Source organism: Ceratotherium simum, chromosome 19 (assembly GCF_057802395.1).
Source record: "Ceratotherium simum simum isolate JZ-2026a chromosome 19, ASM5780239v1, whole genome shotgun sequence".
Taxonomy (NCBI): Eukaryota; Metazoa; Chordata; class Mammalia; order Perissodactyla; family Rhinocerotidae; genus Ceratotherium; species Ceratotherium simum.
Window position 1 is genome coordinate 24,328,599 of NC_141918.1, and position 12,539 is coordinate 24,341,137.

A 12,539-nucleotide genomic window follows, 5' to 3' on the forward strand; every position below is an offset into this window, starting at 1 on the left:
TCTAAGAACTATTTTTGTCCTCTTTGTAGTCCCTGGGGGGGTTTCCAAAATGTTAATGGAAAGACAGTCTGAAGACAAGATTCCTAATGAAGAGAAGGCAGACTGTCCAGAAAGTATACCATGAGTAAACATAAGGAAACAAGACTGCAGGTGCATTCTATGATAACAAGTGACCTGTTTGTTTATAATGGAATGTTCTTATTGGAAAGTAGTGACAATAAATTTAAAATTAGATAGAAACTAGTCTGTAAGGAAACTCAATTTTGGATTTAAGGAATTTAGTACTGTAGGCAATCAGGATTTGGCAATTACAAAATGGGATTGTGAGATTATCTTGGCAATATTGAGTAGGGTGGGTTGAAATTAGTGGGTGGTTGGGCAACCAATTAAAAAATCATTGTACTTAAAACTGTATTATACCAAAAATGTTCAATAGGGGATTGATTTAAATAAATTATAGCACATCCCTAAAGTGGAATACTTCATAGGCATTACAAAAGTATGACATGGGGGCAGGCCCGGTGGTGCAAGTGGTTAAGTGTGCGCACTCTGCTGCTGCAGCCCGGGGTTCGCCGGTTCGGATCCTGGGTGCGCACCGACGCACCACTTGGCAAGCCATTCTGTGGCGGCATCCCATATAAAGTGGAGGAAGATGGGCACAGATGTTAGCCCAGGGCCAGTCTTCCTCAGCAAAAAACAGAAGAGGATTGGCAGATGTTAGCACAGGGCTGATCTTCCTCACAAAAAAAAATAAAAAATAAAATAAAATAATAAAATGTGGAAAGGGGTAGTTCCTTAAAGGAAATTCAGAAAAAAATATTATCAGGAAAAGGGTCAAAATAATACATATCTGCTAGACCTAGAATTGAAAGGAAGAAAAGGAGCCAGCAAGAGATAAAGAAAGAGTGGCCAAAGAGGTAAGAGATAAGCAAAAATATATAAAGTCATCAACAAGGTTAATTCTCAAAGTCAAGGAGAGTGGAGACTTAAGTAAATGTCTTTGGAGTTTTAGGTGATTGATTAATTGGAAGCAATGCTAGTAACCTGATAGAGATGGAGTCAGATAGCAAATGTAAGACAGTAAATGAGAAGTGAGAAAATGAAAACACTGATGATAATCATTTCTGTCTAATAAATGCATGGCAAAAAGCAGAACAATAGATGGAAGAAACATCAGGGTCCAGAGAAAGACTTGTAGAAATGGAAAAAAAAAAAATAGGAAAAAAAAAAAAACAGAATATGAGACATTGATAGAGGCAAAGAACCTGTAAGAAAGAGATGAATCGAATAAGGAAATAATGAGATGAAAGCAGACAAGGATGCACTCAAGACCCTTGGTGAAGTTCTTCTTAACCTGGGTCGAGGGACGTTTCCTGTGAGACAGGACAGAAGAAGTAGAGGATGTGGTTGCACTAGTAATAACTTTTTTTTTGAAATTTTGAAACTTTTTTGAAGATACAGGAAAAGTTTAAGGTATTGAGGAAGGTATACCTATAAAAATTTCAAAGTTGAATATACAATATGAAAATTACGTGTCTTTTATCAGCCTTGAAATTATGAATTGTTCAATGGATAATAGTTCAAATAGTTCAAATTTTAAACTGTTTCCTGTAAGATAACAACATACATTAAATTTTTATAAAATATTACAAAATGCAGACAAAAACCAATTTCAAAGATGCAGTTATAGGTTAGGTTTTAAAAAGTAACACCACTCAAGTCAATACAAGTTACACCGTTTTCATTGGCTAATTTATCTTGATATTCAATTGGTTGCCCAAATACCAGTTGAGATCCCATAATGAGTATGAGTATGCATATGAATATATGTTTGTGTGTGTGAATGGGACTTGGGGAAAGAAGATTAGGAGTAGTTAGCATCAAAACTAATCATTTTAGGGGCCGGCCTGGTGGTGTAGTGGTTAAGTTCCTCGAGCTCCACTTCAGTGGCCTGGGTTCATAGGTTTAGACCCCGGGCTCGGACTTACACCACTCCTCAAGCCATGCTGAGGTGGTGACCCACATAGAAAATAGAGGAAAGATTGGCACAGATGTTAGCTTGGGGCCAATCTTCCTCAAGCAAAAAGAGGAAGATTGGCAAGAGATGTTAGCTCAGGGCCAATCACCCTCACCAAAAAAAAAATAAATAAACTAATCATTTTAAATTTGCCTTTTCATATCAGAGGCTAGATTTGACTTCCTTATACAAGCAAATCATCCACCCAAAGTTTGGGGTTGAAACATGTTTATTCCTTAAAGCATTGTGTAGAAAAGAAGAATCTTTCCTTGCCTGCTGTTGCCATTCTATGACTGCCCCAATGGATAAGTTAGGAAATTGGTTAAGCTTTGTATAGCGAGACCCAGAATAACAGTAGCTTAATAGAATTTTCTTCTCACGTAACTGGCTAGATGGGTAATCCTGAAATGATGTAGTTGCTTTCTCAATTTAGTCATCCAGGAACCTAGGCATATTCTCCCTACTCTGCCTTTTCTAGGGTGTTATCCTCATTTAATAGTCCAAGATGACTGAGAACCATGACGGTATTCCAAGTGGCAGTCTAAAGGAAGAAGAGGAACAAAAGCACATTCCTTTGGGAACAGAAGCTGAAAGTACACCTATCACTTTCAGTCACATGGCCACACTTAGTTGCAAGGGAAGCTGGGAAATGTAGTTTTTATTTTAAGCAACTATATACTCAGTTAAAAAAATCAGGAGTTCTATTACCATGAGAGATAAAGAAATATTTAGAGATAAATGTTCCTTCTCAATTAAAGCAAACATTCTGGTATTAAACAGATAAGGATAGCCTCTCTTCACTTCTTTTCAGAACTGAGTCATGGGGAACAGAATGGAATGTCAAGAATAACTTTTATCTCTTTCAAGCACATAAAAAGTGAGGTAGTAAAAAATGGAAAAATAAAATGCTGGATATTAATTATTTGAAGAATTAATTTTTAACTATTCTTAAGCATGTTAAGAATGAAGTTTTCATTCATTCTACCCACGATTAATTAAGCATATATCACATAACCCACACTTTGCTAAGGACTGGAAAACTGTTCAAGGGAAAACATGATCTCTATTCTCAAGGAACTTAGAGGAACTTACAGTTTGGGTCGAAGACAAATTTAACACAAGACTTTTCGAGAGTTGTGCAATACTTTATGAGTGGAAAAGGAGTCCAAAGTAAAGACAGGCCACTGTTGGCTGTAGGAGATTAAAAACCTTTGTGGAAAAAGTGAAAATTGAACTGGGCCTATAGGAATAGGTAGAATTTATTTGTAAAACCTTTCACATGCAAAATCATGAAAGGTTTATTTGCAGGGTTGATTCCAGAGAAAAGAGCCACGTTGAATTGTTGCTAGTGACAGCCTAAAGGCTAAACATGGCTGACTCAGTAGTCTATAAATAGCTTTCATTTCCTGTTTTTGCTCTATACTGCATCCACAAGTATTAGCAGAATGCCTGACATGTAGTAGCCACCAAGTATTTGTTAAATAAATATAATTTTCCTTTTATAATCAATGTTTCCTTCATTATGTGACTAAGGACTTACATTTTTTATTGAGGTATAGTTCTTTTTAAAATTGAGATGTACCCAAGTGTACAGATCTTAAGTGCACAGTGCTGTATGCCACCTCATATGACTACTAGCCACATCAAGATACAGAATATTTCCAACACTCCATAATACTCCCTTGTGACCTTCCCAATCAGTGCTCAAATCCCCCCACCCTACCCCAGCCACCCCAAAGTAGCCACTATTCTAACTTCTGTCAACATAGATTAGTATTCCTGGCTTTGAAATTCATATAAATGAAATCACATAGTATGTCACTCAACATTTTTTCATGTTATTGCCACCCTGGCCTTAATTTGTGACACTGTTTGATACTTGAAAGAGTTATTTTAAAAGTCTTTTCTTATGGGAAACCCTCATAAAAGGTGTTTATTATATAGTAATATACATTAGAGGTGTCATTGATCTATAAACTTCAAAGACAGGTTGTGTTTACTTTGAGAGTAGGCAAGGTCAGCATAACTTTCATCCTATACCATTGTAGTACAACTTGGTACTTCAAAAATGATGGTCACGTTAACTTGCTGTGACTTTTTTACTCAAATGAGTCTAGAAATCCCCTATGAGAAGTTTAGGTGGACTACAAAATTAGAGGCCCAGTTCTACACAAAACCACCATCACTTCTGACACTAGCTGCAAGTTTGTGGGGGGATTCCCCAGACTACATCAGTTTCAATAATTTGCTAGAAAGACTTATGGAACTCACTGAAAGCTGTTACACTCAAGGTTATGGTTTATTAGAGGGAAAAGATACAGATTAAGATTAGGCAAAGGAAGACACACACAGAGCAGAGTCCAGGAGGGTTTCAAATGCACTTTCACTTGTCTTCTAGCCATGGAGTCAGGACATATTACTGTTCCAGCATTGACGTGTGACAATGTTCGTGGAGTGCTGCCAATCAAGGAAGCTCATCTGAGCTTGGCGACCAGAGTTTTTTGGGGGGCTTCATCATGTAGGCATGATTAATTGGCTGCTTGGTTAATCTCAGTTTCCAGGTCCATGATACTGTTTGACCCAAAGCCCCACCCTAAATCACTTGTTGGTCTTTTGGGCTGGCCAGCCCCCAATCTAAGACTATATAGGTGTGTCCAGTCCCCACCCTTAATCACATAGGACTACCCAGTATGACCCAAAGCTCTCAGGCAAACAGCTTATCCTACAAAGCTGAGGGCAAAGGCCAGGCCGTCTCTTTTGGCAACCTCAAATTCTTTACTACCTACCCCCTAAATTATTATTTCTCTAACTGGTGAATTTGTAGTTTCTGAACCCTGCAATTAAATTGTTTCTTCAAAAAAAATTGCTTCTCGATAAATTTCACGAGTTTGTATTTTTAAAAATTCTGAGTAAGTATGAAGCATCTCAACATATTTGACAAGAAAATTAAGATTGGAGTAAGATTACTAACATTTTCTTTTTCCCCTAATTGTCCTATATATATATATGGATTCTACCAAGATTACTGATCTCTGATGCATTTTTTTTGTGTGTGTGTGAGGAAGATCAGCCCTGAGCTACCATCTGATGCAATCCTCTTCTTTTTGCTGAGGAGGATTGGCCCTGAGCTAACATCCGTGCCCATCTCCCTCCACTTTATATGGGATGCCGCCACAGCATGGCTTCACAAGCAGTGCGTGGATGTGCGCCCGGGATCCGAACCCACGAACCCCGGGCAGCCACAGCGGAGTGCAAGCATTTAACTGCTTGCGCCACCGGGCCAGCCCCTCTGGTGCAATTTTTTTAAAGTTGGACAACAGCTACAAAATAAAATTGAGAGTTTCCCGGTAGACTATAATGCTGGAACTGACCATGAATGAAAAACAAGGCTGAGTAGCTACCTTGCACTGATTTTGAGGTTTGGGGATTAAGTGTACAAGACTCCCCTAGAAAGAGTGTAAATTTGCAAAGAACTCCATAAGGAACAGCGAAGTTGTCAAAAGTTGTCCCTATATTTTGAACATTCTTACTTTACATAAATGTGTTGAGGAGTCATCACTGAGGAACTAATACCATTATAGCCTAAAATGAAAAGATTTAAAGGTTAAGGACCTTTAAATGTAATGTAAAGTTAATGTAAAGTTTCTGTTTAAAATAATTTTAAATTATTATTTTGATACATTTAGCTTTCTTCCTAGTTTAGAAATGAGTTACAGGGCCGGCTCCGTGGCTTAGCGGTTAAGTGCACGCGCTCTGATGCTGGCGGCCCGGGTTCGGATCCCGGGAGCGCCCCGAGGCACCACTTCTCCGTCCAACGTGAGGCCGAGTCCCACGTACAGCCACTAGAAGGATGTGAACCTATGACATACAACTATCTACTGGGGCTTTGGGGGGAAAAAACTGAATAAATAAAATCTTTAAGAAAAAAAAAAAAAAAAAAAGAAATGAGTTACAATTTTTTGTTCTTGTTAAGATATAGTAGAGATACAGGACTTAAGTTGATGAAACGGGCTGGAGACTAAGATGCCACCTTAGCAGCTTAGTGAAGACGAAGGGCAGCTGAAGTCAATCAAATCATAGGTCCCTCAGGCAACTATCATAGAGTCATTGGTCAGGAAGGGCAAGGTTCAAGTCAGACATATTCTCATTTCATAGGCTCAATAGGCTCAGACTGAAAGCTATATTTAGCTAACTCTGTAGGTTGGTTTGAAAGTTCATTCATCAATTCATTCAACTGATATATATTGAGCACCTACTATGAGTCAGCAGATAAGCTAAACACTGTTGGCTTTTACGGATGATAGCTAACATTCATTACACACCTACCTGCTATTTGCTAGGCATTGTGCTAAGCGCTCTTCCTGGAACACTAAGAGGGTTTATTACTCTCACTTTTAATAGCAAGTGATTTTATCTAGATTTCACAGGTAAGGAAATTGAGTCTCTAAGAGGTTGACCATCTGGCTGGAAGAGAATGTCCAAAGGCCACTTGGCCTACTCTCTAAAGCTAACTTTCTTGCTATCAAAAGGCCCTTGCCAGTTGTAATGGACATAGTTTCTCAGTATCTAAAAAAAGTTCCTCATCTTCTCTTTCACATTCAGTTTTTATGCTGGATACAAGAGCCCCATCTTTCGGTAAGATGTGGAATTTCATAAAGAAGGACGACCTCGGGACTGACAACAAATTAGTCAAGGGTTACCCTATTCTCTTCTTTATTAAATGGTTTACTGTCTAGGATTCTAATATTTTCTAGACCAGAAGAAGCTTTTGGCTTCAGCTTTCTCAGTTGGTGTTTATTTTGCTGTTATACAGAAGAAAGATAGAAAAATAGGGACAGATAATTAATTTTAGTATATTAGTACTTAAAATACTTAACTATTAAGTACCTAAAATATAAGTACTATAAATAAATATATAAGTAAAAAAATAAGTAAAACAAAAGTACTTAAAATATATATTGAAGGTTGCTTAAAAATAAGTTGTTCCTTAAAAATTTGATGTTGATTTCACCAATACCTGGATATAAAATTTAAAATCTGGGTAAAATTAATGAACAAAGAGAAAAGTTGTCCTGTCCTCAACATAAAGTCTCAGATTTATACGACTCTGAACAGACCTGCTTGTTTAACAATCACTAAAGTGAATTTTTACAAAACAAATGCTGACGTATGTGCTCTGTGGGAGAATTTCTCCTTTTAAGCTTTCACAAAGACATAGTGAGAAATTATAACTACATATATAAACAAAAAAAGATTTAGCAACAAGTTTTTATTATGTGTGTAGCACCAGTTATAGTATTTCCTTTTATAAAAGCACGTATAGTGTAATATTCTCTCATAGTTAGAGACTCTGAAAGTCGGCAGCTGTATCCTAGCAATAGCAACCTTGTGTGTTGAGACTGCCTCCCACAGAAAAGAATGGGGGCTACTACCGCCCACAATTCACGTCAGTCCCAGAATTCCGTTTTTTTCCTGTTCAACCATCTTCTAACTTAAATGAACCACCAACTGAACTTGCCAGGGGTTGCAAGCTCAAAAGATGGCATTTTAAAGAGCAATGTTTACTAAAATTTTAATTTAGTTTGTATACTGAGCAAGCATAGCTTTTGACATAACCAAAATGAAACATTTTTCTCTCACAGTTTCTTTAAATTTTATTGGAGTGATTACCTATTTCTGGATTAAAAAGTCTGGTGGGATCTATGGCTTTATTATTATTGTTGACTTTTAAATAATATAACTTTCCATTGTCATTTTAGGTCACAAACACTGTTGCAATTCAGTAATTAGACTAGTACTAGACTATTTGGTACTATGTAATAATGAAAATTCATAAATGAGTTTAGTACTAATTCTCCCTTCCACTAGCTTAAGCCTACTTAGAGCTGAAAGCCTGAACTGAAGAAGTGGGGTGGGCCTTATTCTCTGTCCTTTCTCCATATCATGACATCCTCCCACCCCACTTATCGCTGTCATTTCCAAGGGCACACACATCCCTTAGGAGATGAGGGAATGAAAGGAGGTCAAGAGATATAGGAAATTTCTTACTTGGCTGCAAAGCTTGGTGGTTTCCTTCTCTGGGTCTAAAGGCAGAGGCCCCTGGCAGGTTCTGGTAAATGATTAAAGCAGACTCTTTCTCATGGGGGACATTTTTGAGGACTCTTCGAAGGTTCTCAACTAGACCCTTCTAACTCCTGCAGTTCCCTGGCTGAGGCATCTATCCTTCCTCAGGTGCTGGGGAGCCCGCACTTTCTTTTTAAGGGGAACTCCTTACTCCTCCAGATGGCTTAATTGGACAGAACCCAAGATGACCCACTCTAGCTCTCTTCTTCCTGGCTTACGTCCCTTGCCCTGATAAGTTGTAGGAATGAAGCCCAGTCCTAAAGCAAAAGCACTCTCCTGGCTCCACCACCAAGCTGTCAGTCATCCTCTTAGCCTCTAAATTTTCTGGGGTGGAGGGGGAGTCGGATCTCAGTTTACAGTCCACTTAAGCTTTCTGGGGCATCAGTACAACACTACTTTGCGTTTTCCAATTGCAGAAAACACGTTTCAAAGCTCTCCTATGGTCCCCTGCCAGTATCCCTCATTAGATTTGAGGTTAGAAGGTAGTACTCACCTATGCCTATTCTCCTATTCCTGGAAGAGGGTGGGTACTCACAACACAGTGGCAGCTGTCCAAAGAAGCATCTCCTTTACTTTCTCTGACACTTTTTTATATCCTTGATCTGAATTGTTAAACAGACAACAGGCCCAAAATGGAGACACTTATGCTAAGCCCCATGTAACCAAACCGAGACCTAAAACCTAACTTAATTACAGTTTCAGCCTCTCCCAGGAATGGAATCCTAAATCAATCAATCTGGAATTACCTGGTAAGCACTGGTTAGGTAATCTGCTTGATAGTCCCCTGCAGTCCCCTGAAGGAAGGTGACCTTGCCGTGTCCAATCCACTTTTTGCCAATATAATTTCCTTGTCCCACTTCCTTCTGCCTATAAAAGTCCTTCATTTTGTACAGCTCCTGAGAGCTCCTTTCTATCTGCTAGATGGGATTGCTGCCCAATTCAGGAATTGTTGAATAAAGCCAATAAGATCTTTAAAATTAACTCAGTTCAGTTTTTGTTTTTTAACAGGTTGAAGGCTCAAAGAATCATGTAACAGTTTCTTGAATGCGTTTCTTTCGTCAACCTGAATGCGGAGAATTCAGAAGAATTCTCTCATCATCATAGAAGAATGTCTCTCATCTCCATTTGGGCATCCTGTCATCTGTTGGTGCTTCAATGGAGACTATGACAGAAAGAATCCCATTCTAAGATCCTGTTATGACCTCTGATTTCATCTCTTACTCTCCCCACAGCTATAGTTTAGAGTTCCCAGAAAAAATTATGCTGTTTCATGTCTGGTATCCTTTTTTTTGTTTTTAAATTAACATATTACATATAGTAGTAATTGGAATCTTCCCCACATTTAAGTTTCCTTCAGCCCCAGAAAGCAATCCATACATTCACAAATTGGGTTAAGCGTTTTGTATTAGTTTCCTGTGGCTGCTAACAAATTGCCACAAACTAGGTGTCTGAAAAAAACAGAAATTTATTCTCTCACAGTTCAGGAGGCCAGAGCGTGAAATCAAGGTGTCGGCAGGCCCATGCTCCCTCCAGCAGCTTTTTTTTTTTTTTTGAGGAAGATTGGCCCTAAGCTAACATCCATGCCCATCCTCCTCTATGTTTTGTATGTGGGATGCCACCACAGCATGGCTTGATGAGCAGTGTATATGTCTGTGCCCGGGATTTGAACCTGCGAACCCTGGGCCACCGATGCGGAGTGCATGAACTGAGCCACCACACCACCAGGCCAGCCCCCCTCCAGCAGCTTTAAGGGAGAATCTGTTCCTTGCTTCTTCCACCTTCTAGTGGCTCCAGGAGTTCCTTTGTTTGCGATTCCACTCTCTGTGGTCACATGGCCTCCTCCTCTTAGGTCTCAAAACTCTCTCTGCCTCATATTTATAAGAATGTATGTGATTGCATTGAGGGACCACCCAGATAATCTGGATAAACTCCTTCTCTCAAAATCTTCATCGCATCTTTTGCATATAAGGTAATATGCGGTCTTTGCCATATAAGGTGATAGTCACAGGTTCTGGGGATCAGGATGTGGATATGTCTTTTTGGGGGTCACTGTTTAACCCACTACATGCCTCTTTTTAGAGCACATGGTGTCATGAGAGTAATAGCTACCATTTTATTTATTTATTTATTTATTTATTTGGAAGTTTTCCCTGATTCCATTTATTCAAATGCCCTTGTGCTTATCTTTTACATATCGTGTCACACTGTGCTATAAATGTTAATTTCATCCCATGTCTTTTACTTAACATGTGTACCTATATATTATGTCATATATAATGGGTGCTTCTGAGACATAATAGGTGCTTGACAAATATAATAATGACTTTTTTTTTAAGTACGGGAACTTGTTTATTGTCCAGACTAGAATAGGTGCTTGCCCTGTGTATTCTCATAGAGCACTGAACTTCTCCTTTTTAGCACTTATCCTATTTGTAATTAGGTATTGAGCTCTGTAATTATTTGGTGTCTGCTCCTCCCCTAGATTATAAACTCCAGGAGAGCAGGGACTATGTCTTTTTCCTATTGTCTTATTCTTGTTCCTGGCTCAGTGCCCAGCACAGGGTATTTGCTCAGTAAGTACCTGTCAAGTGAATGACCAATTGAATGAATGGATCTCTGTGAAAGAAATCGATGAGGGAAGTGGTGACTTTAGGCTTTAGTTTAATGTCAGAAGTTGCAAAGGGGAAGTGTTCTAGGAAAAAAGTAAGAATGTAAGAGGGTTTCTTGAAAACTAACTGGCATGTTTAAGAATAGAGTGGGAAGAAGACAGCAGAGGTGAGGATGGATCATAACGAGCATTTACTGGAGGTTATGTGCCAGCCTGTTAGCCTTTTACCCCTGTAATAAAAATGTGACTGTACTCTCTGGGCAGCCTCTTCTCTTGCACCCAGCCCACTTTGAGAACAGACTCAGCACTTCTGGCATTCCCTGCAAAAGCAAGTCCAACTTCAAAAACATTGATTAGCAATGTAAGTATTATGAAATTTTCTTTAGGAAACCTACCTTGCACCCAACAAAGCACACTTTAAGCAAGCTTCTTCCTGAGATATCTCTGTTTATCTCTTTCAAAATCTCTTTCTTTATCCATACAGGCTCTAGATCTTTCCATTTCTCCCCTTGCCCACACTGATTCCCAGTGCCTTTATAGTAATAAGGCATTTTGTTATAGTACCGTCTCAGTAAAAGAAAATTAGTAAAACAGTAAGCTTTAGCTCATACCTTTAGACTTAAATTACTTAATTTAGTTTAAACATTACAACAACCCTAGAAGGTAAGATTTGGTAGAGAGGTTAAGTAATTTATCCAATGTCACACAAGTAGTAAGTAGTACGTATTACTAGATTCAAATCCAGATCTTCTGGTGCCAAAGTCTATGATTTTAACAATTATCCAAACATACCCCTTTGATGTTGTATTGAAATATCTGTTCTGTGCTTGGTCCCTAGACAAATGTTCCCAAAGAGCAATCACTTACTTGCCATCACCTAAAAGAACTAATGAATCAGAACCTCTGGGAGTGAGGCCAGGTCCTACATTTTTAATCTCCCTGACAATTCTTATGCACATTAGCATTTAAGGAACCTCTGCACTAGACCACAAGCACTTCAAGAATAAAGCCTGTGGTTTATTTATCTTTGTGGTTATTTATCTTGTCATCAGTAACTTGCACAGTGCCCAAGCTTAGAGCAAATATAAGTGTGCTGATTTAAACCAAATTGGTTTCGGATTCCTCCTAACACTGCAGTGAAGACTACTTTCAGAATCTGAGATGGAAGTGAACTTCCAAGTGAAGATTAAGTGGCTTTAGCTGTAAGATTTAGAAGGAATCGGAACAGAAAACTTACAGGTTTTTAGACTACTTGGAAATCTAGCAGTGTATTGTGCTTGGATGATATTAAATCTAATCAAAACTTCAGTTAACCTCAGAGCTTGGACCTCTGTGCTACTTACACTATTGAATGATCCTGTCTCCAAAATATGATTTATCCAAAGGGCACTCACCCTCTTTTCCCATTAGTAAATTACCCTCAAAGGGATGGTTCTGCCAAAAACTCTGGTCACATGCTCAGGATAAGGAAACAAGTTTTCAGCAATGACCACCTCTATAGGAGAAAAATCAGCAATAAATTGACAGTGTGAGGCCTCCTAAATTGTGGAATATAAATCATAATTCAAGAAACAACACGTTTTATTGTGAAAGAACCTGAAGAAAAAGAGCTGAGTAAATCATCACAGCTGCAAGCTCTTCCCACCTCCACATCCCTTCCTCTAACAGAGCATAACCTGTCTGAAAACCAGATTCTAATCACATTTCTCAGTTTAGGGTTCAGAATGAGAATGGGAAGACCCATCAGACTTTCCCATACAGTGACATGCCATTTTGAGGTCTTTATTTTGA